Source organism: Echinops telfairi, unplaced genomic scaffold (genome assembly GCF_000313985.2).
Source record: "Echinops telfairi isolate 266 unplaced genomic scaffold, ASM31398v2 ScPeMD7_21;HRSCAF=78, whole genome shotgun sequence".
NCBI classification, from domain to species: Eukaryota; Metazoa; Chordata; class Mammalia; order Afrosoricida; family Tenrecidae; genus Echinops; species Echinops telfairi.
In genome coordinates, this window is record NW_022103918.1 from 14525173 (window position 1) to 14545563 (window position 20391).

The 20391-nt window shown below is 43.5% G+C and overlaps 1 pseudogene; it reads right to left on the reverse strand.

Annotated features, from left to right (window-relative positions):
• LOC105978371 overlaps positions 1-694 on the reverse strand; it is a 50988-nt pseudogene extending 50294 nt beyond the window's left edge.
• Between the last annotated feature and the right edge of the window lie 19697 nt (positions 695-20391).

A 20391-nucleotide genomic window follows, 5' to 3' on the forward strand; every position in this document is an offset into this window, starting at 1 on the left:
TGAAGCTCCATGAGTTTTCCCAATTCAAACTTGGGCTTTTTCAGCATCTTTACTTTTCTGACAAACACATCATGGAGAGGATAAATAGACTGGCAAGCCTTTTGTATGTCTTTCCCAATGCTGTGTGGAATCAATTTATTGACCACTTCTTTCAAGTCATTGGTCTGTACCTCTCGGGTCATGATTTTCATCATTTTCTTTTGGATTTGGTGGACCTGCTGGTGCTGAGGATAAGAGGTCTTCCGAATCTGATTATTGTATTTTTTAGTAAAACCAACTCAGAACAGACGAAGTAGATACCCATCGGTAGTCTTGACATCAACATGAGCTTCAATCATGGTCTGCCATTTCTTGACCATGGAGCACATCTTGTCCCGCGTAAGGTCCATGCCGTGGAAGTTGGTCAGGCAGTTTTTGCCCTGAACATCCTCAGTCATTAACTTAAATTTTCTAAAGGCAACCTCATCATTTTGCAGATCAGCAAGGCTCACTTGGAAAACTCGACCCTTGAGGCCATCAGATGCAGTTTTGCTTCCTTGAGGCCTGGTGACCAGTGTTTTCCCAATCTTTCTGTGTTGAACATAGCTGGTGCTTTCACAGCACACCAATCGTTCTTAGGAAATGGATCCACCGCTTTCTTCTTAGCTCTTTTCTTGCCACCTTTTGTAAGGCACTTGTTCTTGCCGACCGCCATGGCGTCATGCAGAAAGCCAAAAGGCGACAAAGATATTGAATGTCCCAATTCTCTTCACGTTTGAATGGCTTTTGAAGAATGAATATTATTTTCATGCCTGAGATTAAGAAAATCTCAGAGGAAACAGAAAAAGCATTGCAAGTAGACTTTAGAAGCCAGGGACATAAGGCGGAATCAGGAAACGGTCCAGTCTAGAGTTCGTTTTACTCGTTTGTCTATCCCTGGAAGATAAACACTGTACCATCGTCATTTCCCTGGTTTCTGGAATTGTGACTGCCAAATGCTAGTCTCCTGACTGGATGCACCAGAATCACTTAAGAAGTTTCACTAGTTAGAGATAATAAGTTAGAGATCTCCAGCCCCACTCCCAGATAGTTACACATAATGTGGAGTTCAGAAACTTTATATACTATATATATTCGAGTATAAGCCAACCCGAATATCAGCCAAGGCACCTAATTTTACCACAAAAGCCAGAAAAAATGTGCTGAACAACTCGGCATATCCATGAGTGTATACAGTATTAAATTTTCCTTAGCTGAATCAGATTCCGGTTTGGGACCTAGATCTTGGTGCAGTGAAGACAATACATAATACTGAACTCACTACCATCCAGTCAATTCTGACTCATAACAACCCTAACCAGGGTTTCTGAGGCTAGAAATCTTTATGGAAGCATATAGCCACCCTCATCTGGCTCTCCTGGTTTTGAACCACTGAATTTGTGGTGAGCAGTCCTGTGCTTACCCAACACTGCCACCAGGGTTCCTTGTATACATAATAGGTCCAACTCCAAATTCACCGCCTCGGAGTTGATTCTGACCCCCAGCGACTCTGTGGGACAGAGGAGAACTGCCCCTGTGGGATTCTGAGACTGTACATCTCTTTAGGAGGAAAAGGCCTCCTCTTTCTCCCAAGGATCGGCTGGTAGTTTCAAACTGCTGACCTCATGGTTAGCAGTCCAATGTGTAACCCACTACTCCATCAGGGGTACTCAATAAATACGCATTGAAATAAATTACATCTTCTTATCTGTCACCTCCATATCTGCACCCATGACAGTATTCAGTATTTATTAGTCCAATAATATCTCACCAACCCTATCCTCTCATTTCCTAGAAGTCATTTTCCACGCAATGACGCTCTTTTAGCAATTACCGTGTCCTTTGATTCTTCTAGAGTATTTTTTCTTTGTATTTGTAGTGCTCCCGTTCCAAAGACCCGATCCCAGGAGTAGACTACTGCTGGGGACCCAGCCTGTTGTTTCTATTTCCACAGATCGCAGTTATGCGTGCAATCTGAGAAAGGAATGGGCTCCAAATTCCGTTTCATCCAGGCTCCTGCACCCAGGAACCTTCAGCAGTTTCTGGGACTGTTCAGTCCGCTGTACATTTGTGGTCATCAAGCTGTAGTGTTTCCCAAACTTCCCCAAGGAGGCTATGCATTTCTATGATCATCACCTCCAGAAATCCTGATTCTTTAGCCCTGCCAAGTGTCTCTGATATTTTCTTTTCTAATTACTCACCCTCATAATTCTTAGGACCCAAAGTTTAAGAATTACTCTCCAATGCTATATGCAAAAGCTAACTGCTATTTTACATGGACTAAGATCCCAGATAAGGTTAACTAAAAAGTGACTAATCCTTCTTACATCTGTATGTAACAGATGTAAGATGTAACAGGGAATTTCCAGGACCCAGGAAGAGAAAAAGAAGCACGGAGAACAATGAGTGATTTATTCAAAATTCCTCTGGTAGTGAGAGAACATGATGGCAGAGACATGTAAAAAGATGGATTTTTTTCTGTTGTTGACAGATAGACTGTTCAGAGGACCCCGTAGACAGATCTTGGTATATGTCTTTTAGGGTCCCCAGCAAGTCCCCATTATTAACTATCGTATCAGATGATGGACTAGAAACACCAAGAAAGATGTATTGAGTTTAGACAAGTAAAAGAAAGGCAAAAGTCATATATTAATCATGTAACACTAATGAGGAAGTCAGTTAGGAAACAAAGCTCCTTTAAGCAAGAGATATTCTACTAACTTCCTAGATTATTTTACTAATTTACTAGGCTTTTAACTAAGATGGAATCATTTTCCTTGGGAGATGAATATCCTTGAAGTGAAAATGATGCCACAATTTTCACATCAATTTGTGTTCAGTTTATTGGTCTCTTAAGTTAGGGTCACAATGTTCTGCTCCGTTGACAGGGGACAACATTGATGAAAGTACTGTCATATGAAGATGTTATCAATGCCCACGTGTGATAATCTAGTTAAGTGCTTTTGGCTGGTGGGTTTTATTTCAAATGTTTATTGCTAAACATTTCTGAATCACTCTATAAATATGGTCTTGGTTTTGAAGTGGAAGGAATTCTGAAGGAAAAAAACAAAACAGTTCACCAAGAGATCTTTGTCTTTTTTTTGAAGTGGAGACAGCTATGTTGTGAACATAAATTTGAACTGAAATTCAAAATGAGGTAAAGCCCTGATTTGTCACCAACTGTGTGAGAGCTCCTGGAAAGGGGATCCAAACACTCTCATTCCCCCAGTTGTCTAGAAATTGGCAGCTGGGAGTTCTTCGCTAAGCTCCTCCCTCTCAACGCCCTGCCGGAAGTCCGCGCTAATTCATAGACACCCTACAAGAGAGAGTGGAAGTGCCCCCATGAGTTTTCGAGACACTAACTCATTAGAGGAGTAGAAAACTCTTTCTCGTCAGGAGTGGCTGCTGGTTTTGAACTGCTTACCTTATCGTTAACAGCCCAATGCGCAGCCACTAGAGCCTCTGAGTCCATCCCTACAACTTGCCATTGGCCAAGAAAGCTGCCTCCCCTAATGTCTCCCTCCTTCCCTCAGGGCAGCCTGCATCCGGGAACTGAACCAGGCCAGGGAACATTTCTAAAAGGGCCACCTCAGCCTCAGAGCTTCCATGGCTTGGTTGTTTAACTTACTCCCCTGCCCAATCTTGTTTCCATTATTCGCCCCCCTCCCCAAGAGTATTCCTCAAGAAGTCTACCTGCAAATCTGCACCTCAACCTCCATTTCCCAAGGAACTTGATCCAAGAGTTCCGTTTACATGTGTGTACAACGAACAGAATGAGACCTGCCTTAGGAGAGCCTTGAATGACCAAATATTGATACACTGTAGGCCATTATAGACATCTCAAGGCCTATCTTTTTTTTAAAATCATTTTATTGGGGGCTCTTACCATGCTTATAAAAATCCATACATCCATTGTGTCAAGCACATTCATACATATGTTGCCATCATCCTTTTCAAAACATTTTCTTTCTACTTGAGCCCTTGGTAACAGCGCCTCATTTTTTTCCTCCTTTACCCACCTTCCCACCCTCATGAACCCTTGTTAAATTATAAATTATCATTATAAATTATTTTCATATTTCTCACCATCTGCTGTCTCCCTTCACTTATGTTTCTGTAGTTCATCATGCTGGGTGGGGGTGGGGGGGTTATAAGTCAATTATTGTGATCGGTTCCCCCTTTCTCCCTTCACTTTCCCCCTACCCTCATGGTACAGTATCGCTACTCCCATTATTGTTCCTGAGGGGTTTATCTGTCCTGGATTCTGTGTGTCAAGATCTCTTATCTGTACCAGTTTACATACTCTGTTCTAGCCAGATTTGTAAGGTAGAACGGAGTTCATGATAGTGGTGGTAGGGGGGTGGGAAGCATTAAAGAACTAGAGGAATGTTGTGTTTCCTCAGGGCTATACTGCTCCTGCTGGCTTGTCCCTTCCTTGTGACCCTTCTGTGAGGGGATGTCCAATTGTCTGCAAATGGGCTTTGAGTCTCCACTCCCCCTCCCTCATTTGCATCGATATGATTGTTTGTTTTGGGTCTTTTGATGCCTAATACCTGATCCTGTCAACACCTTATAATCACACAGGCTGGTGTGCTTCTTCCATGTGGGCTTTGTTGCTTCTGAGCTAGATGGCCACTTGTTTATCTTCAAGCCTTTAAGACTCCAGATGCTGTATCTTTTGATAGCTGGGCACCATCAGCTTTCTTCACCACATTTGCTTATGCACCCACTTTGTCTTCAACGATCATTGTGTCGGGAAGGTGAGCACACAGAATGCCAGGTTATTAGAACAAAGTGTTCTTGCATTGAGGGAGGACTTAGTAGAGGCCCTATGTCCATCTGCTACCTTAATACTTAACATCTAAATATATATACATAGATCTATATCTTTATCATTATATATAAATATAGTTACATATGTAAATTCCTGTATTTATACCTTATAAATGTCTTTTGCCTCCTAGTTCTTTACGCTATTTCTCAAGGCGTATCTTAAAGTACAATGTTGTCTGTCATAAAATAATATCCATGCACTTACAAGGAATACTGGTTAATACTACTATTATTCAAATGTATGCACTTACCACCAAAACCAATCTATGAGGGTGGGGGGGGGAATGGAAGAATTCTACCAATAGCTGCAGTCTGAAGTTAAAAGGACAAACCATTTGCCTTGGGAAAAAAGTATAGCCAGAGTGCTCTTTAGAGGCAAAGATGGCAAGCTGTGTCTTACATACTTTGGCCATTTGGCAGGAGAGACCAGTCCCTGGAGAAGGACATCATGCTTGGTAAAGTAGAGGAGCAGGGGAAAAGAGGGAGTTCCCTTGATGGGATGGATTGACACCATAGCTGAAACAACAGGCTCAAGCATAGGAAACTGTGAGAATGGGGCAGGACTGGGCAGTGTTTTGTTCTGTTACACATAAGATTGCTATGGGCACCATCAGCTTTCTTCACCATGCTGGGGTCTTTCTTAAAGGCTTGAAGGTAAACAAGCAGCCATCTAGCTCAAAAGCAACACCAGTCTGTGTGATCACAAGGTGTCGAAGGGATCAGATATCAGGCATCAAAGAAAAAAAAATCATCATTGTGAAGGAGGGGGAATGCAGAGTGGGGACCCAAAACCCATCTGTAGGCAAGAGGACATCCCCTTATAGAAGGGTTATGGGGAGGAGATGAGCCAGTCAGGGTGCAATACAGCAACGATGAAACATATAACTTTCCTCTAGTTCTTAAATGCTTCTCCTCTCCCCACCCCACTATCATCATCCCAATTCTACCTTACAAATCTGGCTAGACCAGAGGATGTACACTGGTACAGATAGGAACCGGAAACACAGGGAATCCAGGACAGATGATCCCTTCAGGACCACTGGTGAAAGGGGCGATACCGGGAGGATGGAGGGAAGGTGGGGTAGAAATGGGGGACTGATTACAAGGATCTACATATAACCTCCCCCCTGGCTGACGGACAACAGAAAAGTGGGTGAAGGGAGACATCAGACAGTATAAGAGATGACAAAATAATAATTTTTTTTTACAAAATAATTTATAAATTATCAAGGGTACATGAGAGAGGGGGAGCAGAGAGGAAGGGGGGAAATGAGGTGCTGATACCAAGAACTCAAGTAGAAAGCAAATGTTTTGAGAATGATGAGGGCAACAAGTGTACAAATGTGCTTGACATACAATTGATGTATGTATGGATTGTGATAAGGGTTTTGCGGGCCCCCAATAAAATAATTATAGAGGAAAAAAAGATTGCCATGGGTTGGAACAGACTTAATGGCACCTACAAAAAGAGCAGCAATTATATATAAGTTAGTCTGTGAATACTGTAATAGAGATTAAATGCAGAGCACTTGGTTTGCAGAAGGCTAGGATGGCAATGAAACACCAAATCCATTTGCAGGGTCCCGCAGTGGTAAACTCTTGTAACATACATATGTGTCCCAGCCATGGTCACTTTCCCACTTCTGTAATCCTCCCATCTGTAAATGCAATGTATTGATCTGTCCTTGATCATGAATTTGGGAAAGTGTCCTTTGTGCTCCATGCCTTATTTAAATAGCTGTGAGGTTGGAAATTTTTGGATGCCCTTAGGATCTTATGCTAATGGCCTTTCTCATCCAGATTGAGGGATAGGAGCTAGAGAGTCAGTGGGCAAAGGAGACCCGTAGGGGCCAGGAAGCAGTGTGAGAGCTAGAGGCTGTCTGATGGTGAGATTTCAACCGCCTAGGACCATTTAAATCTTAAACCTGCAGGCATCAGACCCCTAGGCTGATGATTCTTTTTTGCTGACTCTTGCAGGCTTACTTCTCTGTCCATACCTGTGCAAAACTCCACCTTAGGGAGACCATGACCAGGCTTATGATTACACCTGAGAAATAGAGCCAGACCTGGTATTGGTTCATTCATAACCTGGAGACACAGGACCCCACATCTGAGCAAGCCCCTAGCACAGTCATTCAGTGCAACTCACTTGCTGCGTCAGGTGCTTTTCTTTGAACAAACTTGCTTGCCAATGGCCCTTTGTGGTCTATGAGTCCATTCTTCCGTTCTGGAGACCAGGAGTCCCTGGACCCATCAGAGCAATTGCAACAAGATGATGCGTCATTGTCCTGTCTTTGATTTATCTTTGTCCTGTTTAAGCATTAATCAATGTGCTCCTTAAATTATATTGGAGATTTGGAGTCTCTTTTGTGCCTTAAAACACAAGATATATGTATTATGCATACATGTAAATGTGTAAAACAAAATTCAATGATTTTTCTTTTCGTTATAAGTGGACCTAGAAAAGTATGGGTCTGAACCATCTGGAAATGAAATGACACCAAATGCAAATGTAATGGCCCAATCATCAGGTGTATCAAGTACTTGAATGAAATTTGGGCTACAGGTAGCAGATGCAAGAACGTACGTACAGTTAGAGCCAATAAGTTCTTTTAGTAACTAAATGATTGCTTCATCAAATGCCTGCCTGTGTGGTTAATTTTTGCTTCCCAAAACAAGGACAAGCTGGCGTGTCTGTGGTGATGGTTTTGAGATTCTCAAAGGAAAAGCAGTTGATTAATACACCACCTCATATGAGAACAAATGTCCTACCGATTGTACTTGATGAGATCCAGGCTTTTTCAAAACAATACCAAATGTCATATTCTGCCCCCTCCACACAATTGATGTTTCTGTGTGGAATCAGAAATAATTGGGTTCAGATTTTCATATTTTCTGTCTGAAGATAGAGTCAGTGAGGCACTGAGGGGAATTTTACAAAATCTTACTCAGGCAGACCAAGTGATTGAAAATCTCCCCTGGGCTTTTGTTTACATGGTACACCGGCTGCCCGCAGTGAGGACTGTTTCCTTTGTATTTGGAAAGGGGCATTGTTACCTCTCTGCAGGTGACAATGTTCTTGGCTGGGGAGAATTGTCTTGGGGCTCCTGCATCCCCTACTTTCTCTGATACAAAAGCTTTCCCCTGCTTATGTTAAATGTTTCCGGAAGGTGTTAAGGAAAAGAGGGTCAGGAGGCTTTGTTTTTCCCCCCCTGAGGCTTCTTAAACCCAGACTTGGAAAGCATCCAGCTTGATTCCTTCAGAGGCTTTGCACATAGCTCTAGCTTCAGTTTTAGAGCAAACTAGCTTTTGGGAAAGCCCATCCTCTAAAGAAAACAAATATCTAAATGCAAAAAATATATAACTATAACTGTGGTAGTTATATAATCATTTGTCAATTTGAGAGGATTAAAAGTGAAGGGGTGGAGTCTAGCCTGTCAATCAGGTCATAGCCAATGCGGCCTCTGTGTGGGCATGGCCTTTTCTGAGGACTCTGGGAACTCCTGTATTCCTCCCTGGAGGCGGGAGACTCTCTCTCTAATTACTCTCTGGGAGACATTGCAGTTCAATCCCTGAGAGACATTCTTGTTGACAAGCCACATATTAACGGTAGCCAGAGCATCAGAGCTGGAGAAGCCAAGTGGAGACCCCTGCCAGCACTGAGATGCTTACAAGGCCACTGGATTCACAAGACTTTCCACCCACGGCATCATTGCATGTGTTTCGTGAATCTGAAGAGGAATTTATAGATTGGCATCGGACATATGAGCTAATACTGGACATGATTTGATCTGGACTGAGGTGGAATGTTTTCTTAATGTACAATTACTCTTTGATATAAAAGTCTCTCTTAAACCCATATGAGTGTTTATGAATTTGTTTCTCTAGTCTACCCAGACTAACACAATAACAGTAATACATGTTGCTGCCAATAAATGCTATCCTAACAATACAACGATAACAACAATAATGGTTCACATTACACTGGCCAACAAAGATTGGGGTTCCTCAATTGTTAGATTTGCTTAAGGGTATATTTGACTTGCTGATTCAAAAAATGGCACCAATTTCCCCGTCAGCTCTACTCTTTGAGACACAGTATATGCCATAGTCCACTCTTCACTCAGATCCGCCATACAAAACCAGGATACTTTAATGTAGTGTTAGCCAGCCTGCAGTTGAGGCTGTGCACCTGTTAGGTTTCTGGAGTGGATAATACTTCAGTTCTTTGCTTCATACTCTGAAAGAATTCACACCGAAGCACATTTTGTAATCCAAGCACGTTTTGTGAGTTTTTATGAAGGACGGGAAGTTTCATGTTCTACAGTCTCAAAAGTGTACACGCTATTTCTGGGAAGTGTGCCAAGCCACGCAGAAGCCGTGCTGGGGTTCCCATCTGGGCATGAAAAACCACGTGGAAAAGAACACCCACATGTATGGAACTGGAAAATCCTGGGACCAAGAGGTCAAGACGCCAGAGCAGGATCTGAGGAGGCACGCAGGCGCATGCACGCCCCACACACTAAAAGCCCTCCTTACATCATGCCCCCAAGTGAGAGCAGAGCAAGAAAGACTGGTGGCAGGCGGCAGGCCAAGAGGGGGTGCCAAGGGAGAGTGCAGGGCAGTACTCTTCCTTTTTTTCTTTTTTAAATCATTTTATTGGGGGCTCTTACAACTCTTATCACAATCCATCCATCCATCCATTGTGTCAAGCACATTTATACATTTGTTGCCATCATTCTCAAAACATTTGCTTTCTGCTTGAGCCCTTGGTATCAGCTCCTCATTTCCCCCCTCCCCGCACCCCCTCCCTCACGGACCCTTGATCATTTATAAATTATTATTATTTTGTCATATCTTACATTGTCCTATGTCTCCCCTCACCCACTTTTCTGTTGTCTGTCCCCCAGGGAGGAGGCCATATGTATATCCTTGTGATCGGTGCCCCCTTTCTACCCCACCTTCCCTCCACCCTCCAAGTATCGCCACTCTCACTACTGATCCCGAGGGGTTCATCTGTCCTGGATTCCCTGTGTTTTCAGTTCCTATCTGTACCAATGTACATCCTCTGGTCTAGCTGGATTTGTAAGGTAGAATTGGGATCATAATAGTGGGAGGGAGGAAGCATTTAAGAACTAGAGGAAAGCTGTATGTTTCATCGTTGCTACAATGCACCCTGACTGGCTCTGCTCCTCCCCATAACCCTTCAGTAAGGGGACGTCCAGTGGCTTTGGGTCTCCACTCTGCACTCCCCTTCATTCACAATGATAGGGTTTTTTGTTCTTTGATGCCTTATACCTGATCCCATTGACACCTCGTGATCACACAGGTTGGTGTGCTTCTTCCATGTGGACTTTGTTGCTTCTCAGCTAGATGTCTGCTTGTTTATCATCAAGCCTTTAAGACCCAGGACAATATATCTTTTGATAGGTGGGCACCATTAGCTTTCTTCACCACATTTGCTTATGCACCTGCATTGTCTTCAGCGATCATCTTGGGAAGGTGAGCATCATGGAATGACAATTTAATAGAACAAAGTGCTCTTGACTGAGGGAGTACTTGAGTGGAGGCCCAATGTTCATCTGCTACCTTAATACTAAACCTATAAATATATGCACATAGATCTATTTCCCCATCGTCATATATAAATGTTTACACATGTGCATGCTTGTATTTAGACCTCTTTAAATGTCCTTTGCCGCCGAGCTTTTTCCTCTATTTCCTTTTATTTTCCTCTTGTTCTACTATCATGCTCAACCTTTATTTGGGTTTCAGTAATTCCTCTCGGTTACATTGCCCAGGGACAAGGGAACAAGTGATCCAAAATCAGTGGTGAGGAGGGTGTAAGAGGCCTGGTAGTGCTTCCTGCCTTTTTTCTATCACACTTCCCTGGCAGAGGAAAGCATGGTTGAAGGTATTGGTTGACCTTATTGGCTGAGTTAGGCCCAATTATGTGACATAATTTGCTGATACCTAAGGTGGGTGTGCCCAAGGTATTGGTTTTACCTGAGCCTAGGGGGCTTGTGTCTGAGCATGCTCAGTTTGGATCTTTCTCCCATAGGTGTCCAAAGGCTGCCTGATTTTTTTCAATCTCCTCTATGGAGGCCTATGCAGGCATAGGAGGGACTATCCCCTTGTCCCTAAATCTAGCGACCTAACACATCCTGGCTTTTTAAAAAGTAGTTTGCATTGTACTAAATATTTAGGTCAAGTTATACACCACATAGTATCCTTTGATCCAAACATGTATTTGAACAGTACAAATTACATAAACTTGGTATTCTCCCTAAATAGCTCTCCACCTTTATTAGAATGGAATAGCAGGCAGTTCCAATTTGTTATCTTAAGAAGGGGCCAGAAATAAGAGTTACTGTACAATAAATATGGAGCCCTGGTGGTGGATGAGTTAGGTGTTTGACGCTAGACACAAGGTGAGCTCTTTGAGCCCACTATGCTCCGCACGAGGAACATGAGACTGTTTGCTCCCATCAAGTTTACAGCCTCAGAACCCCCCCCCCCCCGAGAAGTCCCACTCTGTCCTATAGGGTCACTTGAGCCATACTAGACTGTTAGTGAGTTTGGTACAATAAATATTCAAATATTCTGAAACCCCAAATGAGTTGGTCAGAGCTAAAACTCTTGTTAACATGAAAATGTTCCAGTCTTGTTATAAGACGGCATAATTTCATAAGTAGTTATGCAAAGAAACTGTTAAAAGTTAGAATTTTTCTTATAAAGAAGTATGGAGTCAACCTTCCCCTTGAAGCATTTAACATGTATTATCATCCATTGACTTCTAGATATTAGAATGTGTTGAAATGTTTATGAATAATTGGAAGAAAAATTTAGATCTTCAAAGTATTTATGAAAATTGCTATGAAGTCTTACATTTTCAACCCTTTACATTGCCCTCGCCCTTCCTTAAACGTGCTATTCGATTTTCTTTTTATTTCCCACTCTTCCCAATCAGTGTTCTGGCCTGGCAGTACCCGGCTTGCAGGTTCTGTATATACTGCATGGCCTCCCATGCCCGAAAGAAAAGCCCACTGCCATCTAATTGATTCAGACTCATAGTGACCTTATAGGACAGGAAGAACTGCCCCTTTGTGATTCCAAACCTTTAAACCTTTTAAAGGCTGCAGAGTGAGTGGTGATTTTGAATACTGATCTTGTGATGGGTAGCTCATTATGTAACCAACTAGCCACCACAGGTCCATGTATAGCTTCCCTTGGACATCCCTTAGTACCTAATGCCTTTTCAAACACTTCTTACCTTTTTGGTCTTATTTTATAATTTGTGGGTCTGAAATCTTCTCATATTTAAAAGTAGGATGATTAAATTAACAAATTAGTGTCATTTGATAGCTGAAAATACAATGGAACACCTTATCTAAGAAACTAGAGCTGATTTGCTCTATCCAATGCAATTTTCTGAATCAGTGACCCAAATAACTCCAGCAACAGTGCTAAAAACCATGTGTTAGTCTGGGTAGACTAGAGAAACAAATCCAGGGAGACTCACATATGTATAGGAAACGTTTTTTTGAAGCAAAGAGTAATTGTATATTGAGAAAACATACAGCCCAGTCCAGATCAGTCCTTAAGTCAGATATTAGCACGTATGACCAAGACCAGTCTATAAATTCATCTTCAGACTCATGCAATCATGCAATGACACCGGGTGCAGGAAGATCATAGGCCAATGGGTGGAAAGTCTTGTGGCTCCAGTGGCGGTGGAATCATCTCAGTACTGGCAGGGGTCTCCACATGGCTCCTCCAGCTCCAGGGCTCTGGCTCCATCAACATAGCTCTATGGGGCTTGTCAGAGGAAGATGAAGCAGAGAGTGTGGGTGTGGCCTCCAGTGAGCTATTTATATCTGTAGCACCTCCAAATGGGGTCATCAAGCTGCAACCTCATTGACAGGCTAGACTCCACCTTTTCACAAGTTGACAGGAGATTATGTAACTGCCACAAACCAAGACCCCGGCAATTTTGTTGTTGTTGTTGTGTTATTTGTTGAATAGTTACTATTTTCCATGTACTATGTTAAGCACATTATATATATACATTTTATCTTTTAATCTCACAATTAATTTATGAGATGAAGCTTTGCTCCAATCCTGATGCCACATCCTTCTTCATATAAACAAGCGTCTCTGTTAATTCGCTACATATAGAACGAACGAGTGTAGTGAGAGGATACAACCCTGACGCACACCTTTCCTGATTTTAAACCATGAAGTATGCCCTTATTATTTTCATGCAACTGCCTCTTGATCCCTGTGCACGGTTTCAATGAGCGCAAGGAAGTGTTCTGGACTTCCTGTTCTTCTCAAGGTCATCCACAGTAGAGTATGGTCCACCCACTTCAATGCCTGCAAGGTCAATGAAACCCAAGTAAGCATCTCTCTGGGTTAAGGTTGGGGAGGCTAAGTAGTTTGTTCATGTTGTTTTTAGGTGCCCTCCAGTCAGTCCCAACTCAAAGCAATCCCTCACCCAGCAGGACAAAGCACTACCTGGTCCTGCGCCATCTTCACAATTGTTATGTTTGAGCCTGTTCTTGCAGCCACTGTGTCAATCCATCTCCTTGACAGCATTCTCTTTTTGAGGCCCTTCTCCTTTACCAGTTCTTTTCCAGGAACTGGTCTCACTTGATAACACGTCCCAAATACCTGAGACCAAGTCTTGCCATCCTTGCGTCTAAAGAGCCTTCTGGATGCGCTTTTCACAAGACAGATTTGTTTGTTCTTTCAGCAGTCCAGCGTACTTTCGATATTCTTCACTAGCACCGTAATTTACACGCATCAATCTTTCTTTGGTCTTCCTTATTCAATGTCGAACTCTCACTTGCATCTCAGAGGCAATGGAAAAAGCCATGGCTTGTATCCAGCGGACCTGACTCCGAAAAGTGACAGCCAGCTTGCTCTTCCAACATTTTAAAGAGGTTTGTGTGCTGCAGATTTGCCCTATGCAACGTACATTTGACTGAGTGCCTGACTGCTGCTTCCACGAGCAATGACTGCAGATCCAAATAAGATGAAATCCTTGACAACTTCGATCTTTTTTCTGATGATCATGCTACCTACTGGTCCAGTTGTGAGGATTTTTATTTTCTTTACAGTGAGTTGTAATCCACATGAAGGCTATAATCCTTAACCTTCATCAGCAAGTGCTCCCAGTCCGTCTCACTTTCAGCAAGCAAGATTGTGTCATCTGCCTGTTGGAGGTTGTTAATAAGCCTTCCTTCAACCCTGACGCTGAGTTCTTCCTCACACAGCCCAGGGCCTCTGACCAGATTGAGTAAGTATGGTGAAAGAACACAACCCTGACACACACCTTTCCTGATTTCAAACCCTTTAGAATCCAAACCACATGCAACTGATTGCTGTGGTAGTTACATAATCTGTTGTCAAGTTGAGAGGATTATGAGTGAAGGGTGGAGTCTAGCCTGTCAATCATTGTATAGCCATTGAGGCCTCTGTGTAGGAATGGTCTTCCCCTGAGGATTCTGGCAATTCCTGTATTTCCTCCTTGGAGGTGGGAGACTCTCTGTCTCTCACTCCTCACTCCTTGAGAGTCTTTCTACTGACAAGAAACATGAAGCTATGTTGATGGCAGCAAGAACCCTGGAGCTGGAAAAGCCACGTGGAGCCCCCTGCCAGCATTGAGATGCTTACAACACCACTGGATCCACAAGATTTCCCACCCACTGCCTGTGATCTTCTTACATTTGGCATCATTGCAGGTGTTTTGTGAGTCTGAAGAAAGAATTTAAAAATTAGTATTGGACATATGAGCTAATATCAGATTTATGGATTTGATCTGGACTGGGCTGGGATGTCTTTTCAATATTCGATTGATCTTGTATATAAAGCTCTTTCCTATACACATATGAGTGTCTATGAATTTGCTTCTCTAGTCTACCCGGAATACTAAAATTGCCTCTTGGTCCATATTTATGTTCCACAGGAACTCAATGAAGTGTTCTGAAATTCCCATTCTTCTTAGGCCGTCCACAGTTTATCACGCACACAGCTATTTATATCTGTATATTATATCTATATATTATAAATGCCTTTCTGTATATTATATCTATATATTATATTATCTATATATTATAAATATCTGTATATTATATCTATATATTATAAATGTCTTTCCATCATCAATAAAACACAAGTACAGGTTTTTCTGGTATTCTGTGGTTTCAGCCAAGATCTATCTGATGTCAGTCATGATAGTCATTGTTCTATATCCTTTTTTGAATTTTTGGCAGCTCCCTGTCAATGTAGTGCTGCAATTGTTGCTGACTGACCTTCGGCGAAATTTTACTTGCATATGATATTTTTCAATAATTTCTAAATTCTGTGGGTTACCTTTTATCGGAATAGGTACAAATATGGATCTCTTCTAGTGGGTTGGCTTGTTCCAGTCTTCCAAGTTTCTTTGCATAGGTGAATAAATGTTTCCAGTACTTCATCAGCATGTTGAAATTTTTCAATTGGCACTTTGTCAACTTGAAGGCAGACTGCCTTCAAAACACAAGTTCAATCAAAACAGTGATGTCCAAGGGGATCTGTTCCACCCGTTAAGCTCAGGGCAGATAGGTCAGCTCAAAAGGCCTGGCAACTGATGTATGGGATTCCCCACTGAGTAATCTTGATAGGTTTTCTCAAAGGACACAAGACAACCACGGGGTCACTATGAAGAAGTTCTGAGGAAACTGAAAACTGCAGTGATGAACAAAGGCTAGGAGAGTTATACCAAGGAATTTTTCCCATCATGACACCACACATACTCATTTTTTTAAGGGTAGCACGGGTTGTCCTGTGAGCATTTCTTTGGGAAATCTTACCCTATCTACCCTCTAGCCCCCATCTTTCCCCTTCAGGCTTCTTCTTGTTCCTTAACTCAAAGAACGTTGACAAGAATCACAGTTCGAGTCTCTTGAAGAAGCCAAATCAAAATGCTCAGAATCCTCTGGGGAAAGATAAAAACCCAAGCAAACTCACTGCCGCCGAGTCAGTTCTGACCCACAGTGACCCAGTAAGGCAGAGTAGAACTGGCTCGCTGGCTTCTGAAGCTGTAAGCCTCTCTAAGGGAGCAGAAAGTCTCAACTGTGTCTCATGCAGTAGCTGCTGGTTTCAAACTGCTGCCCTTGCAGGTAGCAGACCAGTGTGTAACCCGCTACACCACCAGGCCTCCTTGGGGAAGGGTTAAACAAGACAAACCAAAAAACCTTTCTGCTATAGAGTAGGTTCTGATTCATAATGACCGTGTTAAAGAACAGGGTAGAACTGCCCCTGTGGGTTTCTGAGTCTGTAATTCTTTAGGGGACTAGAAAGCCTTGTCTTTCTCTTACAGAGTGACTGGTGGTTCTGAACTGCTGACCTTGCAGTGAGCAGCCCAAGATGTAACCACTATGCCATCAGCACACCTCTGGGGGAGGTTGAGAGAGATGGGAATACCACTCTCATAAGGGTGTGGACCCCGATGGAGGGTAGATTGAGAAATCACTTTGCATTTTGATAGTTTTGTTTCATAAAGGTGTCTATAGCTTTGTAGCAATATTTTCTGACTTGTCTTACAGAGGGGAAACTCAGGCCTGGAAAGGTAATGTGAACCTCCTCAAGATTCGTGGCACTCACTGCCCCACCACATCCTCAAAGCCAGTTTTTGATCTGTCCACAAAAAAACATGATCCATAGCCAGACTGGACACCCGAAGCCCGCTTCCTGTTTTATCATGTGACTAAGTTACCATAGGCCTCGGTTATCTCCACAAGCTCTGCTTGTTGCTGCTCACAGCTCGGAGCCAGCAAAAGAGCGAGATAAAGAGTCCAGCTAACTGTTGTCTGGATTCATTCCAGAGTGGTGCCTTTGTCTGGCTGGTGAGTGGAAGAGTAATGATGGTTTTGGGTGGATATGTGTGTGTGTGTGTGTGTGTGTGTGTGTTGTGAGTTTTCCGGGCCAGAAACAGAATCAACTGTGCTATTTTTAATCAACCAAAAGGCAGACAGTCCAAGCTAGAACGTGCAATTTTAGAGAGAAAGATTGTGCTTTCTGGCAGCGGGGTCTCTGTGTGTAGGTTGTAAAAGGCAGTACTGGCCCCAGGAGTGGATTCCGTGCCTGGTGAGTTGATGCTCAGAATCAGTGGTATTATTATATTAATGTATCCTATACTGCCATTCTGTTCCACAACGGCAAGCGTATGACCTCCCTGTGCCTCTGTTTCTCCTACAGGTGGTAAGAACTACTCTTACATACTTCACAAAAAAGAGACCCCCAAAATCAGACCCACTGCCATCGCATGGATTCTGCTTATGTGCTGTAAAGGCAAAGTTAACAGAGCAAAGTTCGTGGGACAAATCTTAGTGATGGGCTTGGGAGATGTTACTTAACTCTTCTGGTAGGACCAGCTCCACAATGTACAACATGATTACGTGGAGCTTATTGTTTAAAAATTGTTAAACTTTTAAGATGGCCACCACCTACTGCCACCAAGTCCATTCAAACTCCTAAAATCCCTACTATGGCAAGTAGAACTTCTCCCTAGGCTTTACAAGGCTATGAATCTCTTCAGAAGCATTAAGTTTCATGCTGCTTCTGAGAAGTGGCTGGTGGGTTTGAACTGCTGACCTGGTTAGCAGACCAATGCCTAACCCACAACGCTAATATGGCAATAACGGAACATTGAACCAAGTGCTGTTGTGTGCATGAAGTTATTTTGACTCACGCTAACCCTAAAAAGGAGCCCTGGGGGCATCGTGGGTACTCATTGGGCTGCTAACTACCAGGTCAGCAATCCCAAAGCACCAACTGCTCCCCGGGAGAAGGGTGAGGCTTTCTAACTCCGTGGAGTCACTGTCTTGGAAACTCACGGGGGCAGTTCTACTCTGTCCTACAGAGTCGCTGTGAGTTGGCATCAGCTCGGTGGTAGTGAGAACGAGTAACCCGGTAGAACTGGCCCGTAAGGGTTCTTAGTCGGTATTCTTCATGAGGGCAGGTCGCCACGTCTTTCTGCCTAGGAATTACTGATGGGTTCTCATAGAGACCTTTCAATCAGCAGCCAAGTACGGGTACTTACCTGCTGGGCCACCAGGGTTCCTGAAACCAGAGCAGTGTCCTGCTCAGCAGTGCCCCCCAAGTGACAGTTTACCTCAGACCCTCAGGAAGCCAGCTCTGCCTCAAAGCTCAGTTTCCTCATCTGGAAAGCGGTAGAAATCATTGTTTTTATCTTGGTTCAGTGGTTCAGTGTTGGACTGACTGCTAACCAAAAGGTCTTTGGTGCAAACCCACCTGGCACATCCTGAGCATAAAAATGAGGTTTCCTGCTTCTATGAAATTTTCCAAAAACCCAAAAAAGAGTATTTCACTGCTCGGTCCTATAGACCCTGTGAGTCAGGGCGAAGAGCCATGGAGGTTGCAGGATGGTGAAAACAGTGGCCGTAGTTGGCTGCTAACCCAAAGTTGGCTGGGAAGGAAAGACTGGCAATCTACTTCTAAACAGTCAGTCACTGGGCAGCAGGGAGGCACCTGGCACTCTGTAGCAAGCCGTGCCAGTTTTCTTTCAAAATAAGAGATTATGGAGGCGAGGGTCAGTGCGATTGCACTGATAGACGAAAGATGGTGGGCAGTGCAGTACTAAAGATCAGGAAATCCAGGGCATGTGGCTGCTGGCTGGAGAGCCAGAGCAGGCCGGAGATCCTCTGGAGCAAAGCTCTTGTCTTCTCTCGGCTGTGGACAGCCACCAAGCGAAGCCGTTTCCGAGGACAGCCTCAACCGGTGGCAGCAAGGTTGTCAAACTGCTCACCCTCGCATCCCCTTCCAATCCCAAACATCAGAATTACAGCCCTGTGGGTGTGGGAAGAACGGGGTGGGGTGGAGGGGAAGGGGGAGAGGGGAAGCTCAGCATTGATGACTGTGTAACTCCACTCGAGGGGTGTGAACAACAGAATTGTGTGTGAATGGATATATTGGCTGCTGTAAGATATGGAAAAAATAAATAAATAAGGGGGTAGGGTGAGGAAGGGAGGGGACAAAGGGGAGCTGATACCAAGGAGTTCAAGAAGAAAGAAAATGTTTTGAAACTGTGGTACAATTGCTCAATACTCCTCGATGTGATTGAACTATGGAATGTGATGATATCTATAAGAGCTCCTAGTAAGACGATGAAAAAGAGAAAAAGAAAGAAAAAATGAACCACTGGAAGCTTTATGGGACACAATTCTACTCTGACACACGCAGGGTCACCCTGAGTGGTTATCTACTCCACTCTTGGGGTTGTGTTGCAGAGAGAGAGACAGGCCTTTCTACTCCTATAAAGAGTCCAGTCTTGGAAACTCACAGGGGCAGTCCTACCCTGTCCTAAAGGGTCGCTCTGAGTCGGCATCACCTTGATGACTGTGAGTTTGGTTTGGTTCTGAGGTGTATTGTGAGCCCCGGGAGAGTCCTGGTGCCAGAGAGGTTATGAGTTGAGTTGCAATCCAAAAAGTCAAGCAGTTTGAAGCCACCAGCCACACCTTGGGGGAAGGACGAGGTTTTCTACTCCCGTTAACAGTTACAGCCTCAGAAACTCACGGGGCAGTTCCATCTGGCCCTACCAGGTTGCTGTGAGTCGGCACACACTCAATGGCAGGGAGTTTGGAATTTTGATTCTTAGGATTATTGGGAAGATGAAATCAGAAGAGAACACGAAAGGTTGACCAAGAGAGTGGCTCTGGATTTAACAGTAAATATCCTGCTAGGCTGAGTGTCAGGATCATAAGAAAGAATACTTTGTCACCACAGGACTGGAATCCTTATAATCCAAAGTCAAAGGGGGGACCAGTAGCAGAGCCTAAATTGTGAGAATCCGGGGTGCAGAAGGCGATGGATGACCGTGGGAGCCCAGGGTTCATTGGTGAAAGTACATAGGAAATAAGCCTTTGGAGAAGTCCCCCATCTAAAATTGAGGGAAGGGAGGAAAGTGGTCACTAAACCGAGTGCTTGGGAGAGAGGAGTGTAGAAGATCAAAGACGTAAATCTGACCTGAACAGTTTAAACTTCATCAGTAGAGCCCCTATGATGCAGGCTGAACCTGATCTGGTTTCCAACATTTTCTGTCCTTTTGGTTTGTGTTGGTCTGTTTAGATTTTGTTCGTTCATAGGAGAGTGTGTCTCAGAGGTGTAGCGTCAGTGGAGGTCACCCCCTTGAAGCCGCGTCACATGCTTTTCTGGTTTGTGGTCAGTGAATCCCAGGATTGATGAACCCATAGGGACAGCGAGTAGAATAAGGGGTTTGGGTGGAGGAAGGTACAGTGGGGGGTGGAGTAAAAGGAAGACAATGACAAGGAGTCCGTGTAGGAAAAGAATGTTTGGAAACTGATTGTGGTAGCAATTGTACAATTCTACTTGGCGCGATTGAAATATGGAATGATGTGTTATATGTATTAAATCCCAACTAATTTAAAAAGAAAGAAAGAATAATTTGTTTTCTTTTTCACTATCTACTGTCAATCAAAGGAGTGCGCAGGTGGAGCACTTGGCTGTCAACCCATC